Source organism: Carcharhinus amblyrhynchos, chromosome 32 (assembly GCF_965287045.1).
Source record: "Carcharhinus amblyrhynchos chromosome 32, sCarAmb.v2.hapA, whole genome shotgun sequence".
NCBI lineage: Eukaryota > Metazoa > Chordata > Chondrichthyes > Carcharhiniformes > Carcharhinidae > Carcharhinus > Carcharhinus amblyrhynchos.
In genome coordinates this window covers 19247526-19265925 of record NC_137355.1, presented here as the reverse complement: position 1 = coordinate 19265925, position 18400 = coordinate 19247526, and the positions used below count along the sequence as shown (strand labels likewise).

General features: G+C 45.7%; 1 non-coding gene across 1 annotated transcript; it reads right to left on the bottom strand.

The window, feature by feature from the left end:
* Positions 1 to 8959: 8959 nt before the first annotated feature.
* On the bottom strand, positions 8960 to 9032 carry trnav-cac (transfer RNA valine (anticodon CAC)). The gene has a single exon. It is a non-coding gene; the product is annotated as a tRNA-Val (tRNA).
* Between the last annotated feature and the right edge of the window lie 9368 nt (positions 9033 to 18400).

Below are 18400 nucleotides of genomic sequence, written 5' to 3'. Positions count from 1 at the left end.
AACACCTCTATTTTCTCAGAAATTTCAAGGGAAATTTGGCACGTCAGCTACGGCACTCACCAACTTCTACAGAAACACCATAGAAAGCAGTCTTTCTGGTTGTAATGCAGCTTGGTGTGGCTCCTGCTCTGCCCAAGACCACAAGAAACAACAAAAGGTCATGAATAGAACAAACAGAACAAAGAACAAAGAACAGGACAGCACAGGAAACAGGCCCTTCGGCCCTCCAAGCCTGTGCTGCTCATTGGTCCAACTAGACCATTCGTTTGTATCCTTCCATTCTCAGGCTGCCTATGTGACTATCCAGGTAATTCTTAAACGATGAAATGTAGCCCAATCCATCACACAAACCAGCCGACTCTGTCTACACTTCCCGTTGCCTCGGCAAAGCAGCCAGCATAATTAAGAACCCCATATACCTTGGGCATACTCTCTTCCACCTTCTTCCATCGGGTAAAAAGATACAAACGTCTGAGGTCATGTACCAACCGACTTAATCTTCCCTGCCGCCATCAGACTTTTGAATGGACTTACCTTGCATTAAGTTGAGCTTTCTCTACACCCTAGCTATAACTGTAACACTACATTCTGCACTGTCTCCTTTCCTTCTCTATGAACGGTATGCTTTGCCTGTATAGCGTGCAAGAAACAATATTTTTCACTGTACGCTAATACATGTGACAATAATAAATCAAATCAAATCTTTGTAAGCACCAAGAATCCGTCTGTAACGAAAGTGACTCAGATAAGTGAAATGAAAAACTGATAACATATGAGTTCTGAAATACAACACAAAGTAGATGGTATGTCTGCGAATGCCTGGAGAGGAAAGAGAAGTTAACAAGCCAGCTTGAGAATTTGCTCTTCAAAGTTGCTGAGACGGGAAATAACCGTGTTATTATGCTTGCATCCATATTGCACTTTTTTCCATCAAAGAAACTTCTCAAAGCACTTTGTTATGTGGGCAAACACAAAAGCAATGAGTCACAAATAGCAATCAGATGAATGATCAAATAATCCGTGTTTATCTACAAACATGGGATTTCAGTTTCCACCCAAACAGGCAGTGAAAATCTCAGCTTAGCATTACACTTGGAGCACCTTCGTCAATGCTGAATTTTTTCAGTCTTTAGCTCAAGTCTTTAACTGCGGTTTTAATGACAACCTTCTGATTTAGAGGCAACGGTACTATCAACTGACTCTAACCGTCACCTCCTGAAAGCAGTATTTATTGTTGGTCATGGGAAGTGTTAGGCGTTGACAGTTTGGAATGTGCTGCCTGGGAGGGTGAACAAAGAACAAAGAACAACCCAGCACGGGAAACAGGCCCTTCGGCCCAACGAGCCCGCGCCGCTGCATCTTCCTACACCTACCCTGCTCTGTGTGTGTATGTGAGTGGGTGGTAGAAAGCGGTTGCCTCACATCCTTTAAGAGGTATCTGGATGTGCACTGGGCAGATCATTACATTCAGGGCTATGGGCCAGGTACTAGCAGCTGCGATTAGGTGGGAGTTCAGGTGTTTTTAATGTGTCAGTGTGGACTTGATGGGCTGATGGGCCTCTTCTGCACTCTATGATTCCATGATTTTACGTGCATGTTGCTGACAAGGTCAACATTTATTGACCATCCCTAACTGACCACCTACTTTCCTGACCATTGCAATCTGTGTAGGTACTCCCACAGTGCTCTTAGGTAGGATGTTGCAGGACTTTGGCCCAGCAACAATGAAGGAATGACAATATAGCTCCGATTTAGGATGCTGTGTGACTTGGAGCCTATAATCTTTCAAAATCTAACTCCTAGTGTCCTCAGCAATCATCACCTCCCCATCAACCGCCATGGTTAGTCTGGGAAATTTACCTTTTTTTATTCATGGGTGAGAGATCCTATGTATACATAGCCCTGTTCACTTCAGTCTATGCAATGACTTCATTTTAAGGTATTCCTGCCTATGCAATAATGTTTAAAAGCTAGATTGTAGGGGTTAACTAATTCTGCTAACTTGGCTACATTTTAAAACTCAGAAGGCATGCTGGGTTAGCTAGTAATTGGATGCATTCCTAAAGAGAAACAACAGCAGGCAAACAATAACAGCTGCAAGGCTTGTTTCTTTAGACAGAGACAGACCGTGAAAAACATTTTCCAATTACAAGATAATAATGGAAATATACTTTGGAACTGTGAGTTCAGTTTTCAGTTTTTTTTTGAGATCCTGTTCAAGCTCAGTTCAATGTGTCTCAGTACAAGGACTGGCAGTAAAAGCCAGTCCCAAATTTGCTTCCTCTTCTCATTTCTGTCATGTTAATTTTTTTTAAGTTTTGCTCAATAAAAGAAAACCATTTTAAACCTTGTATCAAGTGCTGTCCCCTTATCAATTCAAATGAATGAATGGACCCTGCAGTGGAACATGGGCGTTGCTGGCTAGACCAGTGTTTATTGCCCATCCCTAGTTGCCTTTGAGAAGGTGGTGGTGAACTGCCTTCTTGAATCGCTGCATAGTCCATGTTCTGTGGGTTGACCCACAATGCCATTAGGGAGAGAATTCTAGGATTTTGATCCAGTGACCGTGAAGAAACAGTGATCTATTTCCAAGTCTGGATGGTGAGTGGCTTGGAGGGGAACTTGCAGGTGGTGGTGTTCCCATGTAGCTGCTGCCCTTGTCCTTCTAGATGGAAGTGGTCGTGGGTTTGGAAGGTGCTGTCTAAGGATCATTGGTGAATTGCTGCAGTGCATCTTGTAGACGGTACACACTGCTGCTACTGAGCGCCAGTGGTGGAGGGAATGGATGTTTCTGGACATGGTGCCAATCAAGAGGGCTGCTTTGTCCTGGATGGTGTCTAACTTTTTGAGACTTGTTGGAGCTGCACTCATCCAGGTAATTGGATATCTATGCCAAGTTAAAGGTGTTGCTTTTAAGTCTGCTGAGATCACATGTGCCACTGAAATTATATGGCTCTGGAACACATCACTCAAACTGGCCTCCCATCCCTTGACTCTGTCTATACTTCCCGCTGCCTCGGAAAAGCAGCCAGCATTATCAAGGACCGCACACACCCCAGACATACTCTTTTCCACCTTCTTTTGTTGGGAAAAAGACACAAAAGTCTGAAGCCACGTACCAACGATGCAAGAAAAGCTTCTTCCCTGCTGCCATCAGACTTTTGAATGGACCTACCTCATAGCAGGGGCGGCATGGTGGTATAGTGGTTAGCACTGCTATCTCACAGCGCCAGTGACCCAAGTTCAATTCCGGATTTGGGTCACTATGTGGAGTCTGCACATTCTTCTTGTGTCTGCGTGGGTTTCCTCCAGGTACTCTAGTTTCCTCACACACTCCAAAGATGTGCAGGTCAGGTGGATTGGCCATGCTAAATTGATCCTAATGTCAGGGGGATTAGCAGGGTAAATGAGGGTTACAGGAATAGGGCCTCGGTAGGACTGTGGTCAGTACAGATTCAATGGGCTAAACAGCCTCCTTCTGCAGTGTAGGGATTCTATGAATATTCTATGAGCAACTGACTCAAGAACAGCTTCTTCCCTGCTGCCATCAGACTTTTGAATGGACCTACTTCACATTAAGTTGATCTTTCTTTGCACCTTAGCTATCTGTAACACTACATTCTGCACTCCTTTCCTTCTCTATAAACAGTATGCTTTGTCTGTACAGCATGCAAGAAACAATACTTTTCACTGTATCCCAATACATGTGGCAATAATAAATCAAGTCAAAACCATGTCAGCAGTCAGTTTGCCAATGACTTGTCCAGACTAGCTCAGTTAAGTGCTGGAAAGTACTGAAAAAAATCTGCATTAACTAGCATTGTCATCGAGTCTCACTTACCCTCACATAAATAATATTTACTGACAGGCACTTTTTTTCCTGTAAAACTCTACTCTTCTTTTTCCCTTGGCAATATTATTAAATCTTTAGGGCTTAATGAGGTAAACGACGAGGGTAGTTAAACATTTAGCTCAAACAGTCTAACCACCGAGATGGCCAAAGGCATAACATTTGAGGCACAAGTGTTTAATTTCAACTGCTTTGCCAGAATGGAAAAAATCCTCACTTATAAATTACAAAAATGGCCAAAGCCTACATCTCTACATGTTTGCTCAGCGGTAGCACTCTTCCCCTGTGGGTCAGAAGGTTTCTTGGTTCTAATCCCACTCCGGGAACTTGAACACAAGGTTGACGCTTCAGAGCAGTGTTGCAGTAGTGCTGCACTGTCAGAGACGCCAACTTATGGCTGTGATGTTAAACCGTCAAAAGTTGTGAAAAACAGAGATGAGGGGAATTTTTCTTTTCTGATTAGATTGTGAAACTCTTTTCCCCAGACAGCAGTGAAGGCCGGGTTATTCAATATACTCAAGGCAGTGATTGATACGACTTTTGATAGAGAAGGGAGTCAAGGTGTTGTGGGAGTGAAGGGGACCCGGGGGTGGGGGGGGGGGGGGGGGGGGGGGGGAACAGCAAAATAGAGTTGAGACCACAACAAGATCAGCAGGCTCGAAGGGCTCAGTGGCCTACTCCTGTGCTAAATCCTACCTATGAAGCTCTATCTGCCCTCTCAGGCAGGATGCTATTTGACGATATCCCTGGAAAACATTTCATAGAATCATAGGTGGTAGTAGTGGAAGCGGATACAGTAGAGACTTTTAAGGGATGTCTTGATAAGTACATGAATAGGATGGGAATAGAGGGAATATGGTCCCCGAAAGGGTAGGGGGTTTTAGTTCAGTCGGAGAGCATGGTCGGTGCAGGCTTGGAGGGCCAAAGGGCCTGTCCCTGTGCTGTAATTTTCTTTGTTCTTTGATCTAATCCCTACCCTGAAGAAGGAGGCCATTTGGCCCATCGAGTCTCCACAATCCCACCCAGGTCCTATTCCCATAACCCCACATACTTATCCTGTTAATCCCCTGGTACAAGCGTCAATTTACCATGGCCAATCAACCTAACCTCCCACTGTGGGAGGAAACCGGAGCACCCAGAGGAAACCCGCACAGACGCAGGGAGAATGTGCAAACTCCACATGGATGGTGACCCGAGGCCGGAACTGAATGCGGGTCCCTGGCACTGTAAGGCAGCAGTGGTCACCACTGAGCCACCGTGCCGTTCACAGTGGTTGAGTGGTTTATCCATTAATAAAACATTAATAACAAAACATTGCAGTTTGTGGAACTGCATTGTCTGAAAATTGATTGCCGCAATTCCTCCATTGCAATAATAGCTACCTTTCAAACGATTCTTTATTGGGTTTGAGGCTCTCTGGAACACCCTGAGGTTGTGAACGGTTTTCATTTTTTAAATTTCTGTGTTTGAATGTGGCAATCCCAGCTCCAAAGAGAAGGTGAGTGGGGCTACATAATGTTTATAGAACTGTAGAAAAGTTACAGCACAGAAGTTTAAGTTTATCAGTTTTAAGTCTAAGTTTTAAAGCTTACTTATTAGCGTCACAGAGTTGGAAACCTTTGATAAGTAAACTGATGATCCGTCTGCACGTAGACTCAGAGCTAACTGCAGTGATAGTTCACACAGGATACTGTTTGATATTGATCCACTCTCCCTTGTTTATACTACAGTCACAGTGGGATAAATTAGACTATTTAACAGAAAGAGAGGAGGTCATGGCTCAAACTGCATGCAACATCTTCACAGGTGTAAGCAATGTGATGTAACCATGCTGATGTTACTGCAAACAGCTAAGGCTGGGGGCACTGGCATTGCAGAACTATGGCCATCCCACCTTTGTTTCTAAGAAAGAAATCCACAATTTCTTCCACATTCTCTGTGTTGCCAACTTTAAGTTTAAAGTTTATTTATTAGTATCGCAAGTAGGCTTACATTAACACGGCAATGAAGTTACTGTGAAAATACCCCCAGTCCATTTGGCCCACCTTGTCCAACCTTCACCTATCTTCAGGCAACATGGTGGCACAATGGTTAGCACTGCTGCCTCACAGCACCAGGGACCCGTGTTCAAATCTGGCCTCAGGTCACAGTCTGTTTGGAGTTTGCACGTTCTCCCCTTGTCTGCCTGGGTTTCCTCCAGGTGCTCTGGTTTCCCTCCGCAGTCCAAAGATCTGCCGGGTAGGTTGACTGGTCATGCTAAATTGATCAAATGTCAGGGGACTAGCAGGGTAAATAGGTGGCGTAATGGGATAGGGTCCTGGGTGGGAAAGAATTAGAGGGATATGGGTCAAATGCAGGCAATTGAGACTGGCTGGGAAGATACCATCGTTGACATAGACTGGATGGGCCAAAGGGCCTGTTTTCATGCTGCATTGCTCGATGAATCTAAATGAGTTTTAAACAACTAATGACACAAAAAAACTGCAGAATATTTTAACATAATAGCATAGATATTCATCTAAATTCAAAATGAGACAATATGGAAAGAAAAGCGATTAAGTGTTTGATTATTAATAAGTACAAATATAAAAAATTAGTGCGGCTAAAAATCTTTCTGCAAATTAATGAACTATTTTTAACTTTCAAAAACTTATTAAAATCAATCACATTTTTGTAAAATTAGGTTAGTTTTTGAAAATGAATGAGTGACTTTTTTAAATTTGAAAATGTTTATGCAACTGAACGGGTTATTTTACAACTTAAAAAACATTTAATTTTGATAAAATGAATGCAATAGAATTAATTTTGTTAACAGATTATTCTTGATTTAAAAGTTGATCAGAAATTTTGACAATTAAATAATTATTATTAAAAGATGTATACGACCATAAGATATAGGAGCAGAATTAGGCCACTCGGCCCATTGAGTCGGCTCCACCATTCAATCATGGCTGATATTTTTCTCATCCCCATTCTCCTGCCTTTTCTCCATAACCCCTGATCCCCTTATTAATCAAGAACCTATCTATCTCTGTCTTAAAGATACTCAATGACCTGGCCTCCACAGCCTTCCCAGGCAAAGAGTTCCACAGATTCACCACTCTCTGGCTGAAGAAATTCCTCCTCATCTCTGTTTCAAAGGATCGTCCCTTTAGCCGGAGGTTCTGCCCCCTGGTTCTAGTTTTTCCTACTGGTGAAAACATCCTCTCCTACGTCCACTCTATCCTTGCAGTATCCTGTAAGTTTTGATAAGATCCACCCCCCCATCCTTCTATACTCCAACGAGTATAGACCCAGAGTCCTCAACCATTCCTCATATGACAAGGTCTTCATTCCAGGATCATTCTTGTGAGTCTCCTCTGGGCCCTTTCCAAGGCCAGCACATCCTTCCTTAGGTAAGTATAAAATGAATGCAACAAAATTTATTTTGTTGACAGGTTTAAAAAGTGATCAAAGAAATACATTATATAACTTTTATCTTTTAATAAAATGAATGTAGCTAAATTTATTTTGTTAATTGGCTACCTTTTATTTAAAAGTTGATCCAATAAGTTCTTGCAACAAAGAAGGCATTTGGAATACTTGACTTTATTATTAGACTATAAGAGCAGGGAGGTTGTGCTGGAGCTCGGTAGGCCAAAGCTGGAGTGCTGTGCACAGTTCTGGCTGTCATACTGTAGGAAGAATGTGACTGTACTGGAGAGGGTGCAGAAGAGATTCGCCAGGACACTGCCTGGGCTGGAGCATTTCAGCTATGAAGAAAGGCTGGTTAGGGCAGAGAAGGTGGAACCTGATTGAGGTGTACAAAATTATGAGGCACATGGATGGGGGGGATAGGAAAGAACTTTTCCCTTTAGTAGAGGGGTGAATAACCAAGGGGCCTAGATCTAAGGTAAGGTAGAAGATTTAGAGGGGATTTGAGGATAAAGTTTTTCACCCAGACGGTGGTGGGAATCTGGAACTCACTGCCTGAAAGCTCGGTAGAGGCAGGAAGCCTCAAAAGAAACATTTATTTGTTCACTTGAAAAGCCCTAGCATACAAGGCCACAGACCAAGTGCTGGAAAGTGGGAATAGGATAGGTGCTTGATGGTGGTGCAGACACGATGGACAGAAGGGCCTCTTGCTGTGCTGTAAAACTCCATAGATGCAATTTTACTGGCTGTTCACGTACAGCTGCACTGCAAGCAAGGACGAAGAAAATTTGGCACTCAGTCAAATCTCCGTTCACTGCAGCGGGACTGGAAAATCCCATTGGCACCAATGGCCATAACATTCTGACCTATGGGTGCAATCTTACCAGCCGTTCACACCCTGCTGCTGCAAGCAAGGATAGGGAATTTGGCACTCAGCCATATCTCCATTCACTGTAGCCAAATCTCCGTTCACTACGACAACATGGGAAAATCCCTCCCCCCCAGCCTGAATGGCTGTAAGGTTCCGACCTATGGTTGTGATCTTACTGGCCGTTCACGCCCTACTGCCGCTGTAAGCGAGGAAGGAGAATTTGGTGCTCAGTCAAATCTCTGTCCACCATGGCAGAACAGGAAAATCCCCTCGGCATGAACAGCGGTAACATTCCAACTTGTGGGTGCAAGTACGACTGCCACTGCGAGGTTGGGAAATTTGGTGCTCAGTCCCATCTCTGTTCACTGCGACAGGACTGGAAAATCCTGTTGGCCTGATCGGCTCTAACAATCCAACCTATAGGCATGATCTTACTGGCCATTTGTACCCCGCCGCCATTGCGAGCAAGGATTTGGTATTTGGTGCTTAGCCAAATCTCTGTTCACCACAGCAGGACTGGAAAATCTCTTCAGCATGAACAGCTGTAACATTCCAACCTATGGGCATGATCTTACCGGCCATTTATGTACGGCTGCCGGTGCGAGCGAGGTTGGGGAATTTGGCGCTCAGCCACATCCCTGTTCACTGCGACGGGACCGGAAAATCCTGCTGGCTTGAACAAGCAGTAAAATTCCTCAATGCAAACTAAATTAGCGCATGTAAGTTTGTTTTTACTGCCAAAAGAAGTTAAAAAAAACTTTTGACTGAAAAGCTAATCAAAGAAATTTTTCTGCAAATTAAATGTAAAAAAAAAGAAAAAAAAGTGTTTCCGCCCGGGGTCGAACCGGGGACCTTTCGCGTGTGAGGCGAACGTGATAACCACTACACTACGGAAACCTGCCTGTGTGGCTAGGGCGAAATGAGACCCTTTGAAGCCGAGCGGGATCCTCTTGCATTGCTTCGCTCTATTGGGTCCGGCTCCGGGTGGCCCTCACTTCACCGGCAAATGAAGGCAAGGAGGAGAGACATGTTACTCCCGCGCCCATCACGGTCTCTGACTGAGGTAAATAAAAGCCGCTGGGAATTGTATTCATTCAGATTCAATCTTCCGATTTATTCACGCGGGGAGAGTTTGATGGACATTATTGCGCGTGTCCTCCCCTCAGAAATGTCTCTTATTTTGTTGAGTTTTTCTTTAACTAATGTATACAATTCCAAGCAGGAGGGCTCAGTCTCTACTTGCTCCTCATTCGGCGCCGATAATTTCCTAGCAATTTGTTTATTTATTATTTGTTTTTTTTAAGTTCGAGCACGCCCCACAGTTCCAGCCACTCGCTCCAAGCGACCGGTCGAGGCAACCGTCGGCAACAGAACCCGCCCCGGGCGTGATTGACAGCGCTCTTAGCCAATGTGTGCCCCGCATTGTGTGGTTGACAGTGTTCTCAGCCAATAGGGTCCCTGCATTGTTTGATTGACTTCTCTCTGAGCCTAACAAATTTCTGCATTATGTGATTGACAGCTCTCTAATCCAATCGGGTCCGCACGTTGTGTGGTTGCCAGCCCCGTGAGCCAATTGATTTTTTTTGCGTTATGTGATTGACAGCTCCCTGAGCCAATCGAGTGCTTGCGTTGGAGGGGCTAACTGACATCTGAGCGAATCGAGTCCTTGTATTTTGTGATTGACAACGCCGTGAGCCAACCGAGTCACTGGAAAGCTGTGATTGCCAGCCAGCCTAACCAATGGAAAAGGAGAGTGGGCGGTTCTGCTTGGGATGTAACGGTTGGAGCCTTGGCACTCTGTAGATGGCGGTTAGCTTAGGGTAACCTCCCTGACCACCTGGCGTTGCTCACGGATAAAGGGTTCTGGTTACCTGGCCAACATGATGTGGCGATGCCGGCGTTGGACTGGGGTAAACACAGTAAGAAGTCTCACAACATCAGGTTAAAGTCCAGCAGGATTATTTGATAGTAAACCCACAAGCTTCCTTCGTCAGGTCAGTGGAAAGTTCTGATCAGGAACAAGGCATATAAAGTAGTTTACAGAATACCGATTAGAATGGGAGTCTTGACAATTAATCTGCTATTCAAGTCTTAAAGTTGCAGATAATGTAAGTGGAGATAGCATTAAGCATAGTTAAAGTATTGTGACCCGACAGGACCGTAAGTGAGATGTTGCAAGCTCAGGCAAGTCATGGGGGTTACAAGCAGTGTGACATGAACCCAAGACCCCGGTTGAGGCCGTCCTCATGCGTGTAGAACTTGGCTATCAGTCTCTGCTCAGCGACTCTGCGCTGTCGTGTGTCATGAAGGCCGCCTTGGAGTCAATATTCATAGAACCATACAGCGCAGAAGAGGCCTTTCGGCCCATCGTGTCTGCACTGACACATTAGAAACACCTGAACTGTTGCTGATGGCTCATAGTCTTGAATGTGTGACAAGTGCTCATTAAAAGGATAGGAGCAGAAGGAGGCCATTCAGCCCTTCGAGTCTGCTCCGCCATTCATCACGCTTGTGGCTGATTGTCCAACCCAATACCTAATCCTACTTCCTCCCCATAACCATTGATCCCATTCGCCCCCAAGTGCTATATCCAGCCACCTCTTGAATACATTCAGTGTTTTGGCATCATCTATTTCCTGTGGTAGTGAATTCCACAGGCTCGCTAATCTTTGGGTGAAGAAATGTCTCCTCATCTCTGTCCTAAATGGTCTACCCTGAATCTTCAGTCTGTGACCCCTGATTCTGGACTCCCCCACCATCCTCCCTGCATCTCTCCAGAGAACCCCTCCCCCTCTGAACTCCAGCAAAAACAATCCTAATCTAGTCAATCTCTCCTCAGGTACTTTTTAAAGGATGTGAGGCAACCTGCCTCTAGCACCCTCCCTCTAGCACCCTCCCAGGCAGTGCATTCCAGAGCCTCACCCTACCCTTTGGGTAATAAAGTTTTTCCTCACATCCCCCTTAAACCTCCTGCCCCTCACCTTGAAACAACATCCCCTCGTGACTGATCCTTCAACTAGGGAACAGCTGCTCCTTACCCACTCTGCCCATGCCCCTCATAATCTCAATCAGGTCAGCTGAATTAGTCTTCCATGGGTCAGGAGGACGAAGGTCTAGGAGGTCTTGATGGCCGGGAAGCCGAAGATTTTGCACGGCAGATGAGCTTCAGTTTAAACAGAGATTTCTGCGTGTTTGTTTTTTTTTCTCCCTTGTTGCACTCCGGACTCAGAGGCCATGTAGAGCCAGAAGTCGGGTTAGCAATAAACGTTCAACTGAGTTTTCTACCTGACTGACTATTAAACAAAGTATTTCGCAGGACTGGCCTCATTCGAACTTTAAAAAGATTACATCTCACCCTGCAGGCCTACTGCTTTGTTTAAGCTGGTTCCACAGGGATCAACATAAGAACATAAGAAATAGGAGCAGGAGTAGGCCATCCAGCCCTTCGAGCCTGCCCCGCCATTCAATAAGATCATGGCTGATCTGTCTTGGCTCAGTTCCACTTTCCCGCCCTCTCCCCATAACCCTTAATCCCCTCTCTTATCAAAAACCCATCAACCCGCGTCTTAAAAATATTTAGCGAGGTAGCCTCCACCACTTCAACGGGCAGAGAATTCCAGAGAATCACCACCCTTTGAGTGAAGAAGTTCCTCCTCAACTCCGTTCTAAACCGCCCCCCCTTTATCTTGAGGCTGTGCCCCCTAGTCCTACTGTCTTTTTTGAGCGGGAAGAGTCTCTCCACCTCTATCCTATCCATCCCATTCATCATCTTATACGTCTCAATGAGATCTCCCCTCATTCTTCTAAACTCTAACGAGTACAAGCCTAGTTTATTCAGCCTCTCCTCATAGCTCAACCCCCTCAACTCCAGTATCAGCCTAGTAAACCTCCTCTGCACTCCCTCCAAGACCAAAATATCTTTGCGCAGGTGCGGCGCCCAAAACTGCACACAGTACTCCAGCTGCGGCCTCACCAATGCCCTATACAGCTGCAGCAAGACCTCCCTACTTTTATATTCAATCCCCCTCGCTATGAAGGCCAGCATCTCATTCGCCTTCCTGACCACCTGCTGCACCTGCAAGCTGGGTTTTTGCGACTCATGCACAAGGACCCCGAGGTCCCTCTGCACCGTCGCCTGCTGCAGTTTTTCGCCATGTAAGTAATAGTCCTTCCTACCAAAGTGAACCACCTCACACTTGCCAACATTAAATTCCATTTGCCATTTCCTGGCCCATTCGCCCAGCCTATCTAGATCCTTCTGCAGACTCACCACACCCTCCGCACAATTTGCCGTTCCCCCAATCTTGGTGTCATCAGCAAATTTCGACACCCTACACTCGGTTCCCTCCTCCAGATCATCTATATAAATGGTAAAAAGCTGAGGCCCCAGCACCGACCCCTGGGGCACTCCACTAGTCACCATCCGCCAATCCAAATAGCACCCGTTGACCCCCACTCTCTGCCTCCTATTTGACAACCAATCCTCTATCCACGCTAACACCCTACCCCCAACTCCATGTCCCTCGACCTTCTGCAATAACCTCTTGTGAGGTACTTTGTCAAACGCCTTCTGAAAAAAAGTGGAGACTTTAGCTGCAGCTCAACTTCTGCCAGGATCTTCTGTCTCTGGAGCTTTCCAGATGGGTTTTCTCAGCTTCTTGAGTGAGTTTTTTATGGAGTGGAAATTCATTGCTGGTATCTTTTTCTTTATTTCTCCAGTCTTTTTGTAGAAGATGTGAATTTTGACCTCATGCCATCACCACGTTTGATCAAACCGCTGCCAGCATGTTTTGTTGTGTTGTCCTTACTCATGGTGTGCATAGCTGAGATGATATTTACAGTAGAGAGTACAGGTAAGGCGAGGACTTCATGCCATGTCCCTACATGTTGCTACGTAACTCTCCTGCTGTCCTAAGGTATAGGTCAGGTGCTATTGATTAAGGTACAGTAAGAAGTCTCAGAACACCAGGTTAAAGTCCAACAGGTTTATTTGGAATCATGAGCTTTTGGAGCGCTGCCCCTGCATCAGGTAAGTCTCCTGATGAAGGATTGGTGCTCCATAGGCTTGTGACTTCTTACTGTGCCCACCCCAGCCCAATGTCAGCATCTGCATTGATTAAGGTTATATCGTGCATGAAATACAGATATTAAAACCAGTCATAATTATTGCTCACCTCTTAATCTAGAACACTACAGCACAAACAGGCCCTTCGGCCCACAGGTAATCTGGCACAATGGTTAGCATCCACAGTGCTAGGGACCCGGAATCGATTCTTGGCTTGGGTCACTGTCTGTGCATGTTCTCCCCATGTCTGCGTGGGTTTCCTCCCACAGTCCAGAAAACATGTGCTGTTGCCATAAAAGACAGTTCTTGTATGTTTAACAAATATTCCTGATTTAAAATGTGCATTTTGAATTTTACAAAATGGACGCGTTTTGCTTTTGGTTACATTTTGTGAAGCTCCAGTCAGTGACAAAATACAGGGAGAGGGAAGGAACAATAAATCTACTGAAGGCAGTAATGCTTCCAGCATTAGTCGGGAACGAGATGGCTACCAATGCTAGCCTTATGAATAGGGTCATAAGAACATAAGAAATGGGAGCAGGAGTAGGCCATCTAGCCCCTCGAGCCTGCCCCGCCATTCAATAAGATCATGGCTGATCTGAAGTGGATCAGTTCCACTTTCCCGCTTTTTCCCCATAACCCTTAATTCCCTTAATCCAGCGCAGGGTCATACAACTCCGAGAGATGATGCAGGTGGCGAGCAGACGTAAAGAATTTCTCAGGGTCGGACAAGAGTCACGTGGGTTCAATTCAGTGGGAACCATTTCACTGTCCAGCGTCCCATATTGCTGGGCAACAGAAGGGAGGTAACATCCGTAATTAATGACCAAATAAAATCCCACGAGGTCAGGATGTGTATTGTTATTGGCTGGAGTTAATGACAGGATGATTATTGACTGATTTGTATTAATAATTATTGGGTTATGGTTGCCAGAAAGGTGGGCCGAATGTTTTGGTAAATGTGTAATTACCTCCATGGGGGCATTGTTCTTCAGACTGATATCCAGCTGTCCGCATTATATACCTTGACTGCGGGGCTTCCTCATATCATTCTCCCATTCGATCGTTTTGTTAAATAAAGTCACGTCTCCAAAATCGAGTGCACTGCATTTTGAATCTTTTGTATTAGTTTAAGTTTGAGCAGATACATAGCCTCGAGAGGCAACCCCCCCACTCCGTCTACCAGCTTTCTCTGTTTTTAATTCAGATTACCACAATTTTGCTTTTGTTTTAAAATTCATGAGCATTGAGATATAGAGAAAATCGATGTAACCAATTGGTTATTCATAAGCAAAACATACCTGACGTCACACCGGCGAGATTTACAGCAGGCGTTTAAAAACGTGAAGCAGTCAAGGAGAAATCGCTGGGGGTGCAAAAGTAAGTATAAACCCCGGGGGGGGGGAGCAGCTACATGTCCCCCTGCCAGGGGCAGTACAGGGGCTGGCTCACTCGGGAACTGTTGCACAGCGGAAATTCCTCTTATTCTTGGGAGGATTTGTCCCCGTGCTTTTGGGAGGGGGGGGGGATTTGTCCCCGTGCTTTTGGGAGGGGTAGGGTTTGTCCCCAAGCTTGTTGGGGGGGGGGTTCCCCCTATCTGTAAGAGGGGCAGAATATTGTTTAAATGCCCTTTATAAGCGAAGCCCTGATTTCTGTGGCGTCTGTCAGGCCTTGCCCTGCTTGCATGATGGCAAAAACCATGCCCCCAGATTTTCCATACACCTAATGCCAGAGACTCTGGGGAGAATCCTCAGCGGTGCAACAGACGAGCTACACACCAGTTTTCTCAGCCAGCACTCGCAAATTTCACCCTCTATATGCATATGTAACCTGGCCAATAGAATCACAGAATCCCAGTGCAGAAAGAGGCCAACTGGCTCATCAGACTCTCCAAAGGAGCACCCCACCCAGGACCTCCCCTCCACCCTATCCCCGCACATTTACCTTGGCCAATCCATCTAACCTACACATCTTTGGACACTAAGGAGCAATTTAGCATGGCCTCACAGAGCTGGGGACCCGAGTTCAATTTCAGCCATTGCATTTGCACGGTCTCCCTATATGTGAGTGGGTTTCCTCCGAGTGATCTGCTTTCCTCCCACAGTCCAAAGATGCCAGGGACAAGATGTGCACATTGACAGAGTCAATGGATGAGAGGCTAGTTTGTGCGAAGGATTGGGCTACATTCACAACCTTTTGTGGTTCCTTGCAGTCTTGGGCAGAGCAGGAGCCTGTACCAAGCTATGATACAACCAGAAAGAATGCTTTCTGTGGTGCATCTGTAAAAGCTGGTGAGAGTCGTAGCTGACTTGCCAAATTTCCTTAGCTTCCTGAGAAAGTAGAGGTTTTATACCGGGTTTGCGAGGGCTGTGTTCTCGGAACCTTGCTTCAAGTCTCCTGAAGCACAGATAACTTATGTGAAAGGAAGCTCAAAGTCAGTGTTTGTGGCGTATTCTGGGCATCTCACAGAAGAACAAAATCATGAATGCTAGCAGTCCTCTAAAGGAAAATCTCCCAATGTTGGCACACATCAAACAGAGGCAGCTTCAGCCCTGACAGACTGCTTCCAATACTGTCAACACCACAAGACCTTCTCCAACACTAATATTGTAATGGATTAGTTTGGTAGCTGTGAACATTCCTGAAGTTACAGTAGTAGTTGCAGTTCCAAGTCTCGCTGCTGCGGCCAGCAATGGCCAGACTGCCAATAAAGCGAGGTGGAGTTTGGTTTGACTTTTTTGCTTCAGTAGTTCAGAAGGAGTTCAGGTTTAAGATCGCACTTTACGCTCTAACACGAGGGACGAGGATGGCTAATTGCACCTTAGCCATCCGCTGGTCAGACGGGAGGTGAAAACACACGTGGCACCTGTATCAGTCAACATTGCCCTGAAGTAAAATATTGCAATCATTCGATTAACTTGCAAGTTATTTCTCTTGATCCTGCCACTGCTCACTTTGTGCCCCTCTAAATTTGCGGGTGTGCTGTGGCACAAGTGCGGAGGAAGCAAATTTAATGATTCAGATCTCACACTCAGCACTGAAACAATGACTAGAAGAAAACTGCCCACAAAGACCGATCCAGCTCTAAGATGGAGCTTTCCCCTTTCCCAATGTCAGCTTAAATCATAGAATCCCTACAGTGCAGAAGGAGGCCACTCGGCCCATCAAGTCTGCACCCACAACAATCCTTATCCCAGGCCTCATCCCCGTAACCCCACGTACTTACCCCACTAATCGCTCTAACCTACGCATCCCGGGACGCAAAGGGTCAACTCAGCATGGCCAATCAATCCAACTCACACATCTTTGGACTGTGGGAGGAAACCGGAGCACCCGGACGAAACCCACACTGTCACGGGGAGAACATGCAAACTCCACACAGACAGTGACCCAAACAGGAAATCAAACCCTGGTCCCTGGCACTGTGAGGCAACAGTGCTAACCAGTGTGCCACCGTGCCACCACTTGTTGGGGTTGAGGGGGGGAGCTCAGCAGTGCACCCTGTAGGCAAGCCCAGAATCATGGACATTGACTTCTGAATTTCAGTATTTAATCACTTTAAAAAACTTTAAAATTTTACGGAAACTGTACACATGACTGACTCCAAGGTGTGTCTTCAGAGAAATATTAATGGTGGACATTGATAGTTCCTCCTTCATTACTACAAATGCATGTCAATGGTAGCTTTCCCAAAAGGAATTGGATACATTCTTGAAAAGGAGAGAAATTGTTTCCCTTGTTGGAGAATTCCAGAATTGGCGACATAGATTCAAGATAAGTGGCAGTCGGTGTAGAGGGAACATGAGGAATAATTATTTTACACAGAGGGTGGTGGGTATCTAGAATTCATTTCCTGAGTTGATGGTGGAGACAGAGACCCTAAAGTGCCTGGAACTGTACCTTAAGTGCCGTAAACTACAGGGCTATGAGCCAGGTGCAGGAAAGGGGAGGCAGTGGCACAGTGGTATTGTTGCTGGACTAGTAATCCAGAGAGCCAGGGTAATGTTCTGGGGACCCATGTTCGAATCCCACCACGGCAGGTAGGGAAATTTGAATTCAATTTAAACAAATCTGCATTTAAGAATCCACTGATGACCATGAAAACCATTGTCGATTGTCAGGAAGATCCATCTCATTCAATAATGTCCTATAGCGAAGGAAATCTGCTGTCCTTACCTGGTCTGGCCTACATGTGACTCCAGAGCCACAGCAACGTGTTGGCTGAAATGTCCTCAAGGGTGGGCAATAAATGCTGCACCAGCCAGTGACATCCACATTGCATGAACAAATAAAAACAAAAGTATGGTTAGAAATGGCACCTGGGTGTCCTTGGGCTGGCATGGACAAGATGGGCCAAATGTCATCCTCCTGTGCAGTAACTTTTCTGTGGTTCTAAATTACAGGACTACGAGGAAAGGGACTCAGATTCTATGCACACAAGAAGGCGGATGTGACTTCAGTCTAATGTTTCATTTGAAAGGTAGCGTATCTAAGGGCTACGTCAGTGGTGCACTGAAGTGCCAGCCCAAGCTATGGGCTCAAGTCTATGGGGAAGGACTGCTACGCAGTGAGCCTGCTGATTAATCGTAGGTGCTAGGGTGCAGAGACAGAGTTCTGAGGACTCACTGTACCATACGTCTACACAGATCAGCTCCTTCTGGAAGCGAGGGCAGAAAACTGGAAGGAGAATTTGTTTTGAGTGTAAACAAGAAGACCAAGAAGTTTCCAAGTTTGCTTCCCAGACTGTGAGACTCCTGATGGAACAGGCTCGGCAGTGGACATTAAGCGAGTGAATGATCTAACTTGGCTGTGATAGCCCCACAGTCAGATTGTCAATTGGCACTCAGCATCTGGGCCCACACATGGAGAATAGCAACTTGGGTGAGGCAGAGGACAGCAGCCAGCATCTGTGGTACACTATCCCAACATGAGTCAGTGCCTTCGGGGAAGTAATCTGGATAGTGGAAATAGGTAAAAGTAACATAGACTTCCTGTGGGCTTTTAATGTAGCAATTCTTTTATCCAGTTAAAATAGATCTGCAGAGTTTATTCCAGCTATACCTGAAAGCTTATTTGTGACGTGTTCTTGCCTAAGGGCTGCTTACAGACTTAGCACAGGAGTGTAGGAGACGCTCTGAATCCAACCAAAGTCATAGCAATTGAAGTGTCTAACAACTTAATACTCTTTTGTCATCCTCAG